The sequence below is a fragment of the Tursiops truncatus genome, chromosome 12 (genome assembly GCF_011762595.2).
Source record: "Tursiops truncatus isolate mTurTru1 chromosome 12, mTurTru1.mat.Y, whole genome shotgun sequence".
NCBI lineage: Eukaryota > Metazoa > Chordata > Mammalia > Artiodactyla > Delphinidae > Tursiops > Tursiops truncatus.
This window is the reverse complement of record NC_047045.1, coordinates 26,974,152-26,981,215: the sequence shown is the minus strand read 5'-3', so window position 1 is coordinate 26,981,215 and position 7,064 is coordinate 26,974,152. Positions and strand designations below refer to the sequence as shown.

At 35.8% G+C, this 7,064-nt stretch overlaps 1 pseudogene; it reads right to left on the bottom strand.

Moving 5' to 3' along the window:
• Positions 1 to 1,272: 1,272 nt before the first annotated feature.
• Positions 1,273 to 1,710, bottom strand: LOC101321617 (small ribosomal subunit protein uS19 pseudogene; annotated as a pseudogene).
• Between the last annotated feature and the right edge of the window lie 5,354 nt (positions 1,711 to 7,064).

The window sequence follows — 7,064 nt, the reverse complement described above, 5'->3', positions numbered from 1 at the left end:
AAGACAGTTTGGCAGTTTCTTACAAAACTAGATACGGTTTTACCATACAATCCATCATTCATGCTTTTTGGTATTTACCCAAATGAGTTGAAAACATATGCATGCATAAAAACCTAAAACACATAAAAACACATGTGTGCTTTTAGCAGCTTTGTTCAAAATTGCCAAAACTTGGAAGTAACCAAAATGTTCTTCAGCAGGTGAATGGGTAAATAAACTGTGGAATCCCCAGAAAATGGAATATTATGCAGTGCTAAAAAGAAATGAGCTGTTAAGTCATGAAAAGACATGGGGGAAACAAATTAATATCAATAATTGAAAGAAGCTGATCCGAAAAGTCTACATAATATATGTTTCCAACTATATGACATGATGGAAAAGGCAAAACTATGGAGATAGTATAAAGGTCAGTGGGTAGGCAGGGTTTTGGGGTGGGGGAAGTGATAAATAGGTGGAGCACAGAGGATTCTTAATGCAGTGAAAATACTCTGTATGATAAATACATGTCATTGTATATTTGTCTAACCTCATAAAATATCCAACACCAAGAGTAAACCATTATGTAAATTATGGACTTTTGGTGAGTATGATGTGTTGATGTAGATACATCAGTTGTAACAAATGTGCCGCTCTTTTGGGGATATTGATAATGGGTCACTCTATGCACATGTGGGACAGGATATATTGGAAATTTCTGTATCTTCCTCTCAGTATTGCAGTGAACCTTACACTGCTTTTTTTAAAAATATGGTTTTAATTAAAAAGTAACAGTTGGGTACATTTGTGTAGATTTATTTCTGGACTCTTTATTCTGTTCCACTGATCTGTGTATCTGTCCCTTCACTAGTACCACACAGTCTTCATTACTGTAGCTATAAATTGACTTGAAATCAGGTAGACTGATTCCTCCTACTTTACTTTTCTTTTTTAAAATTGTTTCAGCTCTTCGAGTTCCTTTGCCTTTCCATATAAAATTTAGGATAATATTGTCTATATCTATAAAAACTATTTCTGGAATGTTGTTAGGAATTGCATTACACCTGTATATCCCACTGTATATATGTACTGAATCTTCTTTATCCATTCATCTATCGGTGGACATTTAGGTTGCTTCCATGTTCTGGCTATGTGAGAGTGCTGCAGTGAACATTGGAGTGCATGTGCCTTTTTGAATTATGGTTTTCTTAGGGTATATGCCCAGTAGTGGGATTGCTGGGTCATATGATAGTTCTATTTTTAATTTTTTTTTTCCTACCTTTATTGGCCAGCAGGCTACTTGAGGGGGATGAAGCAGGAGGAGAGGGTGGCCCCAGTGCCGGGCCGGCTGTGCTTCATGGGCTTGTAAGTGATGGAGAACTCACCTAGGTAGTGGCTGGTCATCTCAGGCTTGATTTCCACCTGGCTGAAGGTCTTGCCATGGTAGCCGCTCACCATGCTGCCCACCATCTCGGTCAGGATGATCATGTCGCGCAGGTGCGTCTTCACCAACTCAGGCTTCTCCATGAGTGGCACCTCCTTCCTGGCCTTGTGCAGCCACTTCAGCAGCGAGTGCTGCTTCCTCTGGAGGCCGCGGTTTAGCCGCTGCCGCTGCCTCACACTGTACGGCTGCATCAGCTGCTCACGGGACATGTCCGGCAGCTGGTTGAGGTTCATGCAGTGGTAGGTGAGCTTGAGGAAGGTCCACTTCTTCTTCTGCTCCACTTCCGCCATCTTGTTGGCTCTTCAGAAAGCTAGTTTTAGTTTTTTGAGGAGCCTCCATACTGTTCTCCATAGTGGCTGTATCAATTTACATATTACTCAGCCATAAAAAGTAACAAAATAGGGTCATTTATAGAGACGTGGATGGACCTAGAGTCTGTCATACAGAGTGAAGTAAGTCAGAAAGAGAAAAACAAATATCAAATATTAATGCATATATGTGGAATCTAGAAAAACAGTACAGATGAACCTACTTGCAGGGCAAGAATAGACACAGATGTAGAGAATGGATGTGTGGACACGGAAGAGGGAAGCGGGGATGAATTGGGAGACTGGGATTGACATATATAGGCTACCATGTGTAAAACAGAGAGCTAGTGGGAACCTGCTGTATAGCAGAGGGAGCTCAGCTCGGTGTTCTGCGATGACCTAGATGGATGGGATGGGGGGCGGATGGGAGGGAGGTCCAAGAGGGAGGGGATATAGGTATACATATAACTGATTCACTTCATTGTACATCAGAAACTAACACAACATTGTAAAGCAATTATACCCCAATTAAAAAAAAAAATGAACGACACCTCTGGAAAAATAAAAAACAACCCTGTGTATCAATTTTAGATGAACTTCAAAAATTAGTCTCCAAATCAATCAGTATCTATTATTATGACCTTTAGAACAGTGTTAAAATCTTACTTGACTTTTTATTAAGGTAATGTGTGTCTGTTTCATTAAATTATAAACTAATTCAGGAGAGGTGATCTTTCAATATCCATGCATATGTTTCTAAGGTCTAGCTTGTTGGTGTGCAAGAGAAGATATTCAGTAAATCTTTACTTTAAAAATTGCATTAGAATTATTAACTTTAGCAAGTTACATTACACTCTCAACATTTATTTTCCAATGCATTACTCAGTATTCAAAATAAAGCCATCCTTTTAAGTCTTGATTCATTCCTCTTTCCTCCATGATGATACCCTTTCATGTATTACTTTTGGTAGTTTAGAAAATACTTCCATTTGTCTGATAGTTAATTTCATGAGCACATCAAAACTTATTTTAAATTTTGTCTTTTTATATGTAGGCTTTGAGAGAAATTGTTGGTTAATATCTAGGAATTTATGTCTACAAATTTATGTTAACAGATCAGTTATTTACAAGGGACAACTGGAGATTAAATCAATTGGATTTTTTTCTCTCTTGTCTGTGTAAAGCCTAAGATTACAATGCACTCTTCAACATTCATTTTTCTCCTTACCTTTTTCAAGTCAATTCTACTTTTGTAAAGCTATGTTAGCCATTTATGTTTTTTTGTTGTTTTCCACCAGTTCTAAAACAACCCATGGATCATACAAAAATAATGGTGCTCTATTATATTTTTTATTGTGGGTTACATATTACCATAGGCAACTTTTCTTGCTACTAATAATATTCCTCTCCTCTATTTTCATATATTGTGCATTCTTCTAGATCTTATGTAAATTCTTTACTGATCAAACATACCTGATAAAGTCTCTTCTGTTTATGCATAATATTCAATCCAGTGAATCATTTAAAGGGGAATTAAGTCTGCAATTTCTCGACAGTGCTTTTATTGCCATTTAACTGTTACTTAAATATTGCCTTTTTTTTTTTTTTTTTTACTTCTATTCGTATACTTTGCTTTTCCTCCCAGCTGTAGATTCCTGGAAATCTACAGTATGTAGTATATTATAAATACATAATTATTATTTGATTTTAATAATATGTATACTCCAAGAGCATAATAAATGGTCACTTGCAACCCCAACGCTGTGCCTTAAAAGCCTTTAGCAGTATCTTTCTTTTATTCTTATCTTGAGAATATTGACCAAATAATTGTTCAGGGTATTTTTATTGCAGTGAATATTCACATGGTCAGATAATATGATGGTTAAGGGTTTAACTCTCTGGTCAGATGGTTTCCATTCAAATTTTTGCTACATTTTTCTTATTACTCCTGTGACTGTCAGTTAATTGTTTAACCTTTCTAATATATATTCATAATAAAGATAGTAAAATTATTTTATTGTAATAAAATTGTATAGTACATGTTGTGATTAAAATAAGTATCAAATTTTTCTTTGATCAAATTTCAGTAAATATCATGCATTTTTGAGAAATGTATGTTTACTTCATTGCTATGAGGATGAAATGAAGACACTGTTATGAGAATGAAGTGAGGCTATGTATGCAAAGCACTTGGTATGTGCTTATAGTATAGTAAGTATATGATAAATGTTACTTTTTTAATAATTTTATTTTATTTATTTATTTTTGGCTGCATTGGGTCTTTGTTTCTGTGCACAGACTTTCTCTAGTTGCGGTGAGCTGGGGCTACTCTTTGTTGTGGTGCATAGGCTTCTCATTGCAGTGGCTTCTTTTGTTGCAGAGAACAGGCTCTAAGCACGCAGGCTCAGTAGTTATGGCACACGGGCTTAGTTGCTCCGCGGCATATGGGATCTTCCCAGACCAGGGCTCGAACCCATGTCCCCTGCATTGGCAGGCAGATTCTTAACCACTGTGCCACTAGGGACGTCCTAGATGCTACTTTTTATTAGTAGTATATCTTTAAAGTGAATGCTTTTTTTCTATTCACAAGTTACATTGTACAAAAGACTGCAATTATTTGGGAGAATGTTACCATTTACTTCAGATTATTATGTTTACTATGTGACTATTTTAGAAGAACAGGGTTATAGCACCTGAAACTTTTGAAGGCAGATGATGAAAACCTCAATTTTGAGGTTTTTTTCCTCTAAAAATGCATGTTTTGTATTCTTATAAAGAATATTTAATATACTTTCAATAATGTGTGATATTAATATTTCAACTGTTGAATTTGTCCATTTTTTCCCCAGCAACATTCTGCCTACATTTCTAGAGCACATGTTCAATTTTAATAAATCCTGATTCTTTGGAAGATTGTTACATTCATTATAACCCTTCTATACTAATTTTTATCACTAATGCTGCCTCTATGCTCTGGTAAAAAATAATCTGATTCTCTTTGATGAAATTTCAGTAAAGATTTTGTGCTTCTGTACAGTGAATCTCACTGGTTTCCATTTATCTCCTGGGCATAATTTTAGTTAGAGGGCGAGCCTTAGGGAAAGAGCTTTGAAAGATCCGTTAAAGAAAGATTGTCTTTCTGCCTTGGCTACTGTCAGATCATCTTTGGTCTAATTCTAATGAAACTGATACTCATTTATTTCTGAAGGTTGTGTGAGAATTTACATCATGGCTGTTCTAGCTTAATCTTCTTGTTTGCCATCCCTCCAGGTTTGTAGGAGTCCCAAGTGATTTCAGAAAATTGAAATAGTGAAATAATACCAATTGAAAAAATGATTGCTACTTATAGAGTAGTAATCTGTGGAGTTCAAACTCATTAATCTAAATCACCTCCCTTTGAGAGAACAGAAAGCATGTATGACAAACCACCTGAGAGGTCAGATTGAAAAAAAAAGAATGAAAGAATGAAAGAGAAAAAGAAAAACAGTAAGGTAGTATTAAAGAACTCCAAGGTTACATAATAAATCAATGGGGAGTTAGAAAATTTATTAAACTTCTAGTTTGCTTCACAGGGGATAGTGATACTTCTCAAAGTCACATACAGTTATTTTGGTTTAGAATGCCCTAACTAATCCAGAGTTTAAAATCTCAGAAATTAGACACAGTAATACTTATATACAGAAAAAAATTCTAGTAAAAACAAATTTTAAAGCCTTTTCCCCATTGCACTATAAACTCTTCAGTTACAGCTGAAATAATTCATTCCAAGAATATAATCAGGCTCTGTGTGATTTTAGCCCTTTTATTCTTTGTTCATATGTTATTTGAAGTTTTAGAGAGATAGGTATTGAGAATGGATGTCATTTGTTACTGTAGCAGCTGTGACCATTTGGATGGAAGGAAAGGCATTTGTCAAAACATATGTATTTCTAACTTGGCAGGTGATTCCTTAATGATAGCAATGGAGCCTCATAGCATACTGGGAAAATGACGATAATATCATTGTCTACAATGTTTTATATAAACATCCCATAAAAATACAGGAACATATATGTGGAGATGCTTGTGGAATCTAAAAAAAAAATTTACTGTCAGATTTCTTGGCCATAGAACTAAGAGCATAAAGAAGGTTCTTGGGAATTAAGTAACCTGATTAAGGAAACGTAACTACTTTGCTGGGGAAATTCATCGTCTGATACAAATGTAATGTAAGGTTAATATCCGGTGCACAGATTTCCATGAAAGAACAAACTACTCTAAATAAAAGAGGGATGAGGAATTTTAAGTGTCTTAAAGGGTGAGATAACATTTACTAGGAAATGGCTCAGAAATGTCCTTATTACTGGCAAGTTCAAGACAAGACTTAAAAAAACCAACAACGTCCAAAGTGAGTTTTTTGTTTCTTACGTTTTTGTTTGTTTTTTTTAGGATTGTTTACTGTATTGTATGTCTAATGTAAAACTTCTCCAAAGATAATAGAAAAAAGTTAGTTAAATCCTCTTAACCATTTATGGTTTCTTTAAAAATTAGAAAAGGCTTTGAATTTTGTGTCCAGTGGGGCACACTGTAATGTAAGACCCAAAGAATGAAGGAGATATAGAGGAGATACATTTTTATATTAGAATGTTTCAAGAAATATAAAGGCACTTTAAAGGAGACACTTTATGCTGTAATATCCTTTTACTAGTAAAGCTATTATGTTTCTGATTTAATTTTAATTATAGAATGACTACATTTGAAATATTCTCAATTTTGCTGCCTGAATCCCAGCTGCCTTTTTAAATTTCCACTTATAAACCAAATGTAACAATGGTAGAGTTGAAAATATTCTAAGAAATAAAATATTTTAACTTTTTTAAACCATTCTGATGCCAGGTTATAATTATAGAAGTTAAAAAAAAAGTTTTATGTGGCAGGGCTAAAGTGCATTAATATCTTCATGAGGTTAATTAAAGGAGATTGCTAAAAAATGGAAGGTTTTTTTTTGTTTGTTTGTTTTGCGGTACGCGGAGCACAGGCCCCGGACGCGCAGGCTCAGCGGCCGTGGTTCACGGGCTCAGCCGCTCCGCGGCATGTGGGATCCTCCCGGACCGGGGCACGAACCCGTGTCGCCTGCATCGGCAGGTGAACTCTCAACCACTGCTACACCAGGGGAGCCCAAAACTTGAAGTATTTAGTGAATGAAAATGACTGTTCTTGTGTGGGGGGAAAAGGGGTGTATATAAAATCTAGGTATGTATCATAGCAGCGGTCCCCAACCTTTTTGGCACCAGGGACTGGTTTCGTGGAAGACAATTTTTCCACAGATGGGGGGTGGGGGCGGGGGATGGCTCAGG